Source organism: Lissotriton vulgaris, chromosome 6 (assembly GCF_964263255.1).
Source record: "Lissotriton vulgaris chromosome 6, aLisVul1.2, whole genome shotgun sequence".
Taxonomy (NCBI): domain Eukaryota; kingdom Metazoa; phylum Chordata; class Amphibia; order Caudata; family Salamandridae; genus Lissotriton; species Lissotriton vulgaris.
In genome coordinates, this window is record NC_141694.1 from 199,203,659 (window position 1) to 199,215,963 (window position 12,305).

General features: G+C 48.0%; 1 protein-coding gene across 1 annotated transcript in view; it reads left to right on the forward strand.

Annotated features, from left to right (window-relative positions):
- Positions 1–12,305, forward strand: part of TDRD6 (tudor domain containing 6) — a 2,323,386-nt gene that overhangs the window by 1,671,881 nt on the left and 639,200 nt on the right. The gene's annotated exons all lie outside the window — the stretch shown is intronic.

The window sequence follows — 12,305 nt, forward strand, 5'->3', positions numbered from 1 at the left end:
CATAATATTGCTTTTTTATGTACCGTGGGACTCCCACTCAGACGACGGAGAATGATTCATCCATGTGAATCTATGAAAGACACCAATACTGGAGAACCACAGATTATAGGTAAGTAACTATTGTTCTTCCAAATTAGGTATTGCAAGGTCGATTGTTAAATTTATTCAAGCCTGCTATACCAAAGCAAAAAGGACTCTTAACTGTACCCCCCAGAGCACATTCCACTCGCAAGATAGGGGCCACTTTGGCTTTTCTGGGAAATATTCCTAAAGTTGACATTTGCAAAGCTGCAACATGATACACCACACACATTCACTAAAAACTATTGTGTGGATTTGTTAGCCAGACAACAAGCCAATGTGGGTCAAGCACCACTTGAACAGCTACAGGTTAGCCACCACTTTGGGAGGATACTGCTGTTCAACCTATGCACAGCATGTGATCTACAGCTCACATCCCTCAAACGGATAATGTTAATTACCCAGTAAGCATCTGTTCTTGGCATGTACAGCTGTGGATCCACATGCGCCCACCCACCTCCCAGGTAATCTGTACCTGCTGCAGTTCTCTAGCTAAATTACATAAATACGCATGGTCATCTCTATTTCTTTACTACTACTCCATTCTCACCCTCTTGCGGCAAACAATCTAACAAAAGAGTCGATAACCATGCGCACGATCACCTAAAGGAGGAGTCACCTACCTTGTGACTGGAAAGACTTCTTCGAAGAAAAACAAAGTGCGAACGTACGAACATTTTTTTATATATATATATATGTATATATATATTGCCACACACAAGTTGCCCTTGGTAGGGAAGCCACACTCGGGAGGGTTGAAACACAAATGCTGCCCGTGGCGCTGTGACAGTCTGCTCCACGCTATCCCTTTCAGCTTGCCAGACGCGTTTCGGGCATGTCTGCTGCCCTTTCTCAATGGCTGCACAAATGGGAGACAAGACTTCTGTTCCACACCTGCATTTTATTGGAAGTAAATCAGTCCCGCCCATGTGGGCTGTTGCAAGGCATCATGGTTAATGAAGTTCCTGCACAAAGACCACTGCAGGTTTAGCCCCAGTGGGCGTCTCGAACATCCACTTGTAAATGTTTGCCCCAGTGGGTGTGTGTGTGTGTGTGTGTATATATATATATATATATATATATATATATATATATATATATATATATATATATATATATATATATATATATATCCAACGATTCCAGAATTTCAAAAGTGAAGTAGACCACCTGGAAGCTTAAATTGGTAAAACACAAGGTTTATTTGTAGCATGCTCGTGGCAGAAGTGCATGGGAAGCCACTTCTAATGTTCTTTGGCCAGATGCGTTTCGGGAGAAACCACCTCCCTTCTTCCGTGGCGCTGAGTGAAAACAAACGAACTCGCCGTCATCCTTGTTTTATGTCACACACATGCCCCTGGGAGGGGGAGTGGCCGTACCTACGGCCTCCTGGGTGTTGTAGTACAGTTATTTATACCGAAGTGGGTGAGCGGTTCGTTCACCATAAACACAGTTCATACCCCAGTGGGTTGAAGGGGCAGCCAGCTCTCTGTCACGCTACTTTGTTGCTGCAAATCGTGTTCGAGTGAGCACATACTGGAATAGTGCTCACCCGGCTTCCATCCATTCGCATGAACACCGGGTGGTGCTGCGGGTCCGTGATTAGTATGGAGGGGTCTTCTTCGTGACCGGGAACGGCCGCTAAAATCCAACAATTCCAGAATCCCAAAAGTGAAGTAGACCACCTGGAAGCTTAACTTGGTAAAACACAAGGTTTATTTGTAGCATGCTCGTGGCAGAAGGGCATGGGAAGCCACTTCTAATGTTCTTTGGCCAGACGCGTTTCGGGAGAAACCACCTCCCTTCTTTTGTGGCGCTGAGTGAAAACAAACAAACTCGCCGTCATCCTTGTTTTATGTCGCACACCTGCCCCTGGGCGGGGGCGTGGCCGTACCGAACCTACGGCCTCCTGGGTGTTGTAGTACAGTTAATTATACCCAAGTGGGTGAGCGGTTCGTTCACCATAAACACAGTTAATACCCCAGTGGGTTGAAGGGGCAGCCAGCTCTCTGTCACGCTGCTTTGTTGCTGCAAATCGTGTTCGAGTGACCACGCCCACTGGGGGCTGGGTATCGAGTTAAAATGTAGTAGCACTCAAGGCTCGCAAATCCTGTTCGAATGCCTCTGAAGAAGTAAAAGGTCACGAAATGCATCAGGCAGTTACGAGCATGCTGTTGAGTGTTTTCAACCCTCATTGATTCAGCCTTCATTAAAAGATCGAGGAGGCAACAAGAAACCTGTGTGTGGGCTCTTCTGTTGGGGTAACTCTTGTGGACTTTATATATATATATATATATATATATATATATATAATGTGTGTGTGTGAAGTCTGCCAACTGTAGTGTTGTGATCGGTTGTGTGCATGTTGTGATCGGTTGTGTGCAATTCGTCTTTCTTAGTAGAACTCTTTCGAGTCACGAGGTAGTGTGACTCATCTTTTTACTGGTAATGTGCATGGTCAGAGACTCCATTATTAGATTTTCTTCTGCCATCTGGTTCTGACTTGTGCTCTTCTGCTCTAGTTTGACACTGTCCTGCTGTAGCTTTCTCAGCTTATATATACACCTCATTGATATTGTTTTGATCGCAGTCCTCTTTCACGCCATATGGTTATTTTATCAGGACGACTTGTCAGCCAAGAGCCCCTTCTGAGCCTTCTTCCTTCAGGGCGCTCATTTTCATCCATAGGCATCCCACCGCATCTGTTTTTGTTTTACAAAACCATGCATAGCAATCATACATCAGTGATTAACATATGTACCTTATATCATATCAGCATTATCAGTACCCCCATAGTTCTCCTGACCAGCCATTTACTCCAGTATTGGAACTTTCATAGATTCCCATAGCTTGTATTATTCCTCGTCGTCGGAATAGGAGTCTCTGTAAAATAACATAGCAGTTGGTACAAAAGAGAAAAATCTCTTTTTGTAGCACATCCACCTCTTTTTGTAAAAGAGACCAAAATAATGTAACAACCAATCAGATTAGCCTCACCCCATAGAACCTTCCCGAGAGAACCTCAGAGCCTCAGATTTTCTACCTCACGTTGTGCAAAGGGAGTCTCCTTTGAGCTCTGCTCACTTAAACTCTTCTACTGTTTTTTCAGCAGTTTTTTCTTCAGGATAGTTTGATATTTCTTCTTGGAATGTCAGACAAAGAGAAAAAAAGCCCTTTTAAAGGCTTGTTCCACCTTTGGCAATAAAAGGGTGTATGGGGTGGACAGGCATCAAGCCTGTATCCGGACCACAAGGCAGCGGACTGCAAAATCTGCCACACCTTTTCAACAAAGACTCTCCGGGACCGTGAGGGTTGCCTTCTCACCTGGCTCCACAAGCTGAAGTCGAGAAAGGAAACACTGTCAAGTGACAACGAAGAATTGTCATCTGCCACTTCTTCCAGAAGGTCAGTGAAGAGGGGTAGGGCTTCTCCATCTACAGACTGTCACGCAATGGCCTCAAAGACCCCCAGTGAGTCTGAGAGCCGGAGTCCTGACAAATCTCCTCACCATTGTGCAAAGGAGAAGGAAGGACTGCCTTCAACAGCTGCAGTGGCGAAGTCTGCTATACCTTTTAAAAAGCCTTCTTCTCTGACATCTGAGAAGACTGACAAGGATAGTCCATTGTCGACGACGCTTCCAAAGACTCAGTCAACGAAGGCTGCAAAGGTGCAGGTTAAAACTGTACCAACGTCAACAAGCCCGTCGGTGGCCTTCAAGTCTGTCGACGCCGGTGTCAACTTCAACGGCGAAGATGATGTCGCCGATGGTAGCTGCAACGACAATGGCGGCGTCGACGACTGCATCAACGACGACTGTGACTATGATGACAGCTAAACAGTCAATGACACCCATCTCATCGTCGATCTGCTAGTCGTCCGTGGGTCTTCCGTTGACGACCTCATCGACGATGGTTTCTTTTTCTTCTCCACCGTCGACGGTACCATTGACAACATCTTCGTCGACAGAGAAAATCACCATTTGTTTGACAAGAATCACGCCGAACAAGACTTCTCCAAGGAGGGTTATCCCTCTACTTCCCCGCTGTTGAAGGATGAGGAAGAAGATTCTGAGGCAGAGGATGATTCTTTTGGCTATGCCCATAGCCCCTCACAGCTTCTAGTCAAGTGCCAGGACACTGATTCTGAAGGTGAATACCTTCATGAACATTCATATCATCACTCTTTTCACCGTCAGGAGGACAATAGCCAGGAGATGATTTCTGTTCCTTCTTCCCTCTTGGCGGATCTTCAAGGTATGTTGCTGAACTATAGGAGATTATTCTACCAGCCTCCTCCTTCTTCACTTCCTTTGGTGCAGGCTGTTATGCTCTGCCAGCTTCTTCTGTTGCTTCGCCAAGGCCACCGTCCCAGATTCTATCACAGCCGCAATTCACCAGTCCAGTTATGCCTCCAATGGTTCCAGAGGGGCAAGTTGATTCTTCGAACGAGGATCATGGCAATATCAGCAAGCCAGACCAGTGTGCGGAGTGGGATGATTATGTGATTCCGGACCCAGCTTCTCCAAAACCTGATAGAGCTGATTCTACCCCGGCAGACATTGGTGGGGGGGTTGGGGGGGTCACAAATTGATGGAGAGAGCCTCACACAGATTTTCAGTACAATCTGAGTGTTTTCTTTTATGATTTTAAAGAACCTTATAGGAAGACAGTCCGTTCCATTCCTATCATTAACAACGTCTGAGAGGAAGGAATAAAGGCAATGAGAATGTGGCTACTGTCATTCCAGTCTTGCCGCATCTGGAGAAGAAATACAAGGCCACCAACGACAGTCCATCATTCTTAACAGGTCATCCTAAGCTGGATTTAGTGATATCTCAGGCGGCTCATAGAAAACATGCAACACTTTGGTGCCCCTTACTACTCCTCCTGATGAGGAAGGCAGACGCCTGGATAATGCTGGGAAAAAATGTATCTCCATGGCAAGTCTTTTGATTAGAGTGGTGAATGCGTTGGCGATACTTGGCAGGTATGATCGTCGGATGTGGTGTGACCTCGCACCATATCTAGACCAGTTGCCTCAGGAGTCCAAGGTGGAAGCAAAGAAAATCTTGCAGGAGGGAGAGGTTACATCAGCTGAGATTATCGACTGCGCAATGGACATTGCCACAACGGCTTTCTGCTTGCTAGCAGGCGCAGCTGTTCTTCGTCGCCAAGGCTGGCTAAAGGCGACATGGTTCCGGCCGGAGGTCCAAAACAAAATCCTGGACCTTCCGTTTGATGGGACACATTATTTGGTAAACTTATTGATTATGCCCTCTAAGACATCAAAAAGGATACAGAGACCGTAAGATCCTTGGGAACCCTACAATATCGAAAGGTTCCTTTCAGTGGTGCCAGAGGAAGAAGTACTACAACACACAGGGGTTCATACCAGCAGCAACGATATCCTTCTCATAGTTCAACCTCTCAGTCTTATCGTCCATCTTAGCATCAAAGACCAGGCCAGACCTCTTCTTTCTCTAGGTCTGACTCTAGAGGGAAACCGAATGGGCAGGTGCATGACACCACTAAGCGACAATAGCAGCATACCGGCTCTTCCTGGTGTACCCCCTCCCCTACAACGTCTGTGGGGGGCAGGGTATCTCAATACCTCCACAACTGGCAACGGATAACATCAGACCGTTGGGTACTCAACATCATTCAATGTGGCCATACACTGGAGTTTGTTCATCTTCCACCTTCAAAGCCCCCTGCCGCCATGCCTTCGAAACGTCTGCGTCTTCTGCGGCTCGAAGTTCATCAGATGCTCCTCAAGGGAAACTGTAGAGCCGGTCCCCTTTTCTCAGAAGGGAGAGGGTTTCTACTCCAGATTTTTCTGGTCAAGGAGAAGTGGTGCCCCATTTTAGATCTCATGGAGCTGAACCCCTATCTCATAAGACAATCTTTTCGGATGGTGTCTCTCCAGGAAATTTAAAGTCTCCTCTACTCTTGGGACTTTATGGCCACTCTCGATCTCAACGATGCGTATTTTCACATACCCATTCATCCAGCCCACAGGAGGTTTCTGCGGTTTACAGTGGCCAAGAACCACTTCCAGTTCAATTTCCTCTTGCATTTCTTTAATACCTCACTGCAGGTTGCGGATACGTTCACTTCAGGAGCAGCTCGACCTGCAATGGTGACAAGTACACAGATCCTTCGATGACCAGGTGATCACTCTGGCTATGAAAAAGGCCGCTTTGTGGACGAAGGACGAAAATATATCCCAAGGTCTATCCTTTGTAATCAATCCAGTTCCTCAGGTAGTGACTACAGATGCCTCACTGGAAGGCTGAGGCGCGGTGCTACAGGACTTGCATGTAAGCAGACATTGGTTGCCACATCACCGCTTTTTCCGTATCAATCTCCTGGAACTCAGGGCGATTCGTCTGGCACTACAGGCCTTTCTTCCACGGCTGCAGGGATCGGCGGTTCTCGTCCGCATGGACAACACCACTGCCATGCACTATATAAACAAAGAAGGGGTACCATATCTCTTCCGTTGTCACAGGAAGCCCAGGAGATTTGAGAGTGGGCTATCCGTCACGGGATATCACTAAAGGCGGAACATCTTCCAGGAGTACCAAACAAATAGGCGGAAATGCTCAGCAGACTGTCGTCATTCTGCCACGAGTGGGCACTGAACCAGACTGTCTTGGAGGAAATTTTTCACCGGTGTGGCAGACCCTCAATAGACCTCTTTGCCTCCCGGAGAAAAAAAAATGCCAGTTTTACGCCAGCAATCTAAACCATCACGGATCGCTGGGGAATGCGATTTCGATAGCCTGGTCAGGCTCATTTGTATACCCTTTTCCCCCCCATTCCGTTGATACCCAGGATACTCAGGAAGATCAAAACGGTGACGTGCAGGATGGCCTTATAGCTCCAGCTTGGCCGAGGCAGTTCTGGTTCCCGGAACTTCACCTCCTCTCCCTGGATCCTCCATGGCCAGTCCCAGACCTTCTCACGATGTCCCAGGGCCAGGTCTGGCATCCGGACCCTCGCTCCTTACACCCAGTGGCGTAGGTAGAGGGGTGCGGGGGGAGAGGTCTGCCCCAGGCGGCACAATTTTTGAGGCGGCCGCGGGACTGAAGGCCCGTTGCGGCCGTGGCGCCTTTATAATTTATTTGGAGACGAACACAGTGTCCCAAATAAATTATTACGGTGCCACGGCCGCAACGGGCCTCCAGTGCCGCAGCCGCCGCCCGCAGCCCAGACAGTAAAAGTGCAAAGCCGCGCTCCAGCCTGCACTCCTTGGATCCTCCAGGTTTTAGTGGTGCAGGCAGGTAGGACTCGTATTTATCACCTCTCCCACCTCTCCCGCATGGTCTTTGCATATGCTCCAACCTTCCAGCTGATTGGCATACCACACTAACTGTGGTTCTAGATGACCAGGGCTTTGGAGGTTTGGACAGAGCAGCACTCAGTGCAAGTTACAAGCAACATTTTTTCTGACGGTCATCTCCCACCCCTTTCAGCACCTGGTTGAAGATTATGGCCTCCCCCATGACCAATTCATGCTACATAGACATGACAACTTGGTCACACTTTTCACTCACACAGGCGGGAGAGGCGTGGGTGGCAAGACTCTGCTGCAGAGTTAGGTGACCTCGCTTTGGGAGCCCCAATGTCCACACCAAAAGCGGTGAGTGCTACTGGCCACGAGGAGTCGGGGGCAGGTTAGCAGTTCGCCCTGGTTCTGGCCTTGGTTTTGGTGATTTTTGTTTTGTTTGGCAAGAGGCAGCTACTCTTAGTTTGCTTGCTTACTTTGACTGTGTGCCAGAGCCATGAAACATCTGAGCACATATCTTCCCCAACTGTGATGTGAGCTAAAAAAGTAGCTGAGACGGACTGTGATATGTACGGAGTGTTAAGGAGGATCCCTTGAGCTGAAGATTCCCTGACACTGGTAGGCAACAGAAAAGTTCCTGCTCAGAGGGCAAAAAGACAAGTAGTGCAAGCAAAGCCAGCCTCTGCTCAGACAACTCACATTTTTCAGTTGAGAATGGACTCAAAGACACCAGCGAGTTCAGTGAGATTTGAGGACATCCTATTTAGCTGTCAGAATGGAACTATGATTGGGAGTAGAAATGTAGTATTGATTTACAAAGAGCTACCAGGCCTGCAGTGTTATGTTATGTTAAAGTTTTTTATTGTGCGCACAGCTACTCCAGCCAAGGAGCGTCCTGGCGCAGTGTGTCAGGCAGACTCTATGCATTGCGTCCTTGGCTTTCCTTTGTTGTTACATATGTGTGGTTGTCAAGCCAGCCTTATGCTCGACCAGTGCCACAGTATAGTACCGGTGTATTCAACTGTGTAGCCTTTGACCGTGTCATGTATGTGCATGTAACTTGCATGATCGAGGTAACTATTAGCAGCAATACTAAGTGTCTCTCGGACATCTTTCAAGTGCTCACCGTCCTTTTTCCCCAGCACCCCCCCCCCCCCCCACCTCCCCTTCCCCCTCCCAAGGGGCGGCAATCTGAGGGATAGCCTTGGGTGCCACAAGCTCTAGCTACACCCCTGCTTACACCTATCAGCATGGCTTCTGAGCAGCAAGAGTTTCTTAGACTAGGTCTCTCGGAGGAGATTAAGAAGGTTCTTACTCAGGCCAGAGCTCCTTCTACTAACAAGACATACAGTTTAAAATGTAAACAATTCAGTTTCTGGTGTCAGCAGAAGTGTTTTGACCCTTTTTCATCTCAACCTCACCAAGTTCTTCGATATTTCCTGTCTTTGGCTAAAGCGGGGCTGGCTCATTCATCCATAAAGTTTCATTTGGCGGCAGTTTCTCGCTATAGACGCACTGCATCTGGACCTTCTCTCTGGTCAGCCAGGATTGTCAAGCAGTTTCTCAAATGCCTCTTTAGAGTCTTTCCTCCAGTGAGGCCTCCGCCTCCTATGTGTCATTTGAATTTGGTTTTCACCCAGCTGATGAAGCATCCCTTTGAACCGATTCATCGAGCAGATCTGAAATTCCTCTCTTGGAAGGTGGCGCTTCTAGCTCTCACTTCTGCAAGAAGAATGGGTGAGTTACAAGCTCTGAAGATCCAGAAACCCTTCCTTCAATTTAAGAAAAATACAGTGATTCTAAGGACTAAGCCAAGGTTCATACCTAAGGTGCCTTCGGACTATCATTTAAATGAGCTGGTGATTCTTAAGGCTTTCTTCCCTCAGCCCTCTACCCTGGCGGAAAGAGCACTCCTCTCTCTGGATGTGCAGGGATGTTTGAAGTTCTATTTGGACCGTACTAAAAAATTCCGAAAATCTTCTCAACTGTTTGCTTCGTTTAGCGCTCCCCGCAAGGGCTTGCCCCTGTCTAAGCAGGGTATTGCTTGGTGGGTGCCCAGTGCTATACGTTTTTGTCATTCAGGAGCGGGCAAACCCCTGGAGGGTAGAGTCCGAGCACATTCTACAAGGTCCATGGCTTCTTCTACGGCCCTCTTTGCTGGGGTCCAGATCATAAATATCTGCAGGGCTGCAACTTGGAGCAGCACGCACACCTTCACAAGACATTACTGCCTGGAGACCTCGACACAGGAAGACACGGCTGTAGGCCAGGCAGTCCTGAGAAACCTCTTCCTTTGAGTAGTGAGCTTCCCTTTTCTTCCCTCCTTCCTTTATTTCTTGTTATTGGCACATTTTGATTTTGGGTTTATATGTGCATTTGCTATTTGTTCTTAATGTTATTGCACTGTTAATGTTCTTTTGCTTGGAAAAAAAAGAGAGAGGAGAGGGAGATACAATGAGAGAGCAAAATGTGCTTCTGACTGCTAGCTACTCTGATACAAGCTATGGGAATCTATGAACGTTCCAATACTGGAGTAGGAAAACAAGTTACTTACCTGTAACTTTGGCTCTCCAGTATTGGTAACTTTCATAGATTCCCATGCGCCCACCCTCCTCCCCTGGGAAAGCTCAGCCTTCAGCAGGTTTGTTATACTGTTACACAACGACTACGAAAATCTGAGGCTCTGAGGTTCTCTCAGGAAGGTTCTATGGGGTGAGGCTAATCTGATTGGTTGTTGCATTATTTTGGTCTCTTTTACAAAAAGCGGTGGATATGCTACAAAATGAGATGAGGCCTAGGCCTTTTCTTTCTCTTTAATACCTACTACTATGTTATTTTTTATTTACCGAGACTCCCATTTCAACGACTGGGAATGATACAAGCTATGGGAATCTATGAAAGTTACCAATACTGGATAACCAAAGTTACAGGTAAGTAACTTGTTTTCTTCTTCTTTACAATCTGATACAGTATTGGTCACTTCACAGCAGACATCTGGATGTACTCATGCCTGCGTTAGTCTGATCACATTGTCAGTCATGTTTTGCTATCTTTGACAGTGTAAGCCATAAAAATAACAATAAGCCATTGTAATCAAACTCCCCCATCCCCCCCCGCTTCCAGTGTGTCCAGAATTCTAATCGCATATACTAATACGTTTATCAGTTCCTTCAAATATCGTTTCGGGATATTTTGGTGGACAATACCTGCTGCTCTCTGTACTTCTCACACTACCCATACACTCGCCACAGGGCTAGGCCTACACTACTATCCCCGCCCCTTGAATGGCAGAGTGCTTGGAATTATGTGAGATGGTGCTCTGGCATGAGCTGAGCCCGTCTGCAGCTTGCGGAACTAAGTCCTAATAGCTGTTCTATGATAACGCGTATACTCTTAAGTGCATTATAATCCTCGCGGTTATTTGCTAACTTTGGTATCGCTTTATCAAAACATGTCGAGAAAGGTGTCATACGAATTGGAATACTAACCCCTCGCCAATTCTGGCGACGGGGTTAGCATTCCACCCTTCTAGAGGGACACAACATGTATGTAACTGTGAACCCCGGTTAAAGTTAACTCGAGCCTCAGCATCACAAAATGGATGCTGCCACCACAGACACAAGTCTGACCTCCTGCTGCTGGGAGTCCTTCCAGCGAGGAGAGCTTGGACAAAGGGTTTCCTGTCAGGGGCGGTGCTAGCACCATCCCAGACAGGGTTTTGTGTATCCTAGGTAGGCAGGGCTGAATAGGAAGGTGACTGCAAATGGCACCCCGGTGCTCACTATGCATCTGCCGGCTTGAACCAGTTCCAGGGGCACACCAGCCCCTAAGCTGGGGAAAGTCCGGACAGGGGAGAGGGGTGTAACCTCCCCCCTTCCTGGTCCCACCCATGGGCAGTACCTAGTCGCGTGCCAGCCCCTTTCTTTAGAATAAAGGTAGAAGTGGGGACCCTTCCAAATTAGATCATCTTTGAACCCTGAAACTACTTTCTACGAAAGGAACACAAGACTTCTTCTCAAGATTTCTCCCTTGTGACTAAGGAGTAGTCACCCTGCATCAGCAGGCACCAACTAAGTATCCTGCGGTTTGCTGCACGTCCTTCCTCCGGAACCAGACCGACCAGCACGACGAGACCCGGACTCCCTGCCCTCTCTGACCTCTACCTGCCTCTACAGCACAGCTGAGAACCGTGGGTGCGACGAGACCAGAGGACCCGGCTATCATCAGAACCAGCACGACACTGAACCAGCACGACTGCCGAGGGACCCTCGAGTGGGTGCACTGGGGTAAGAGAAGCCCCAACCCCAAGCAGCACGAGCACCGAAGTCCAGCCCCCCAGCATGCACCAGATCTGCGTGGGGCCCTTTTGCTTCTGTGTCTCTTGCCAAGCCAGTGGTAAGTCAGGTGGCACAACAAAGGCCCCCCTTATACCACTACCTATGGTGGGGGTACCCTTTGAAAGAGTGGGGATTGACATTGTTGGTCCAATGGAACCCCAGACAGCATCAGGGCACAAGTTTATACTGGTGGTGGTGGACCATGCCAACAGGTATCCTGAAGCTATTCCCCTTAGGACCACTACAGCACCTGTTGTGGCAAGAGCCCTAGTTGGAGTGTTCTCCAGAGTGGGCTTCCCTAAGGAGGTTGTCTCTGACAGAGGTGCAAACTTCATGTCAGGATATCTGACTGCTATGTGGAAGGAATGTGGTGTCAACTACAAGTTCACCACACCCTATCATCCACAGTGCAATGGGCTTGTTGAAAGGTTCAACAGGACACTAAAAGGGATGATTCATGGACTACCTGAAAAGCTCAGGCGTAAATGGGATGTCCTGACTGATTCTTCCAGTGTGGTTCCAGCAACTCCATCGTCGTCAGCTCCACGGACGACTTCTTCAGTGTTTGCCTCTCTGCCCTTGCTGCCACTGTCGTCC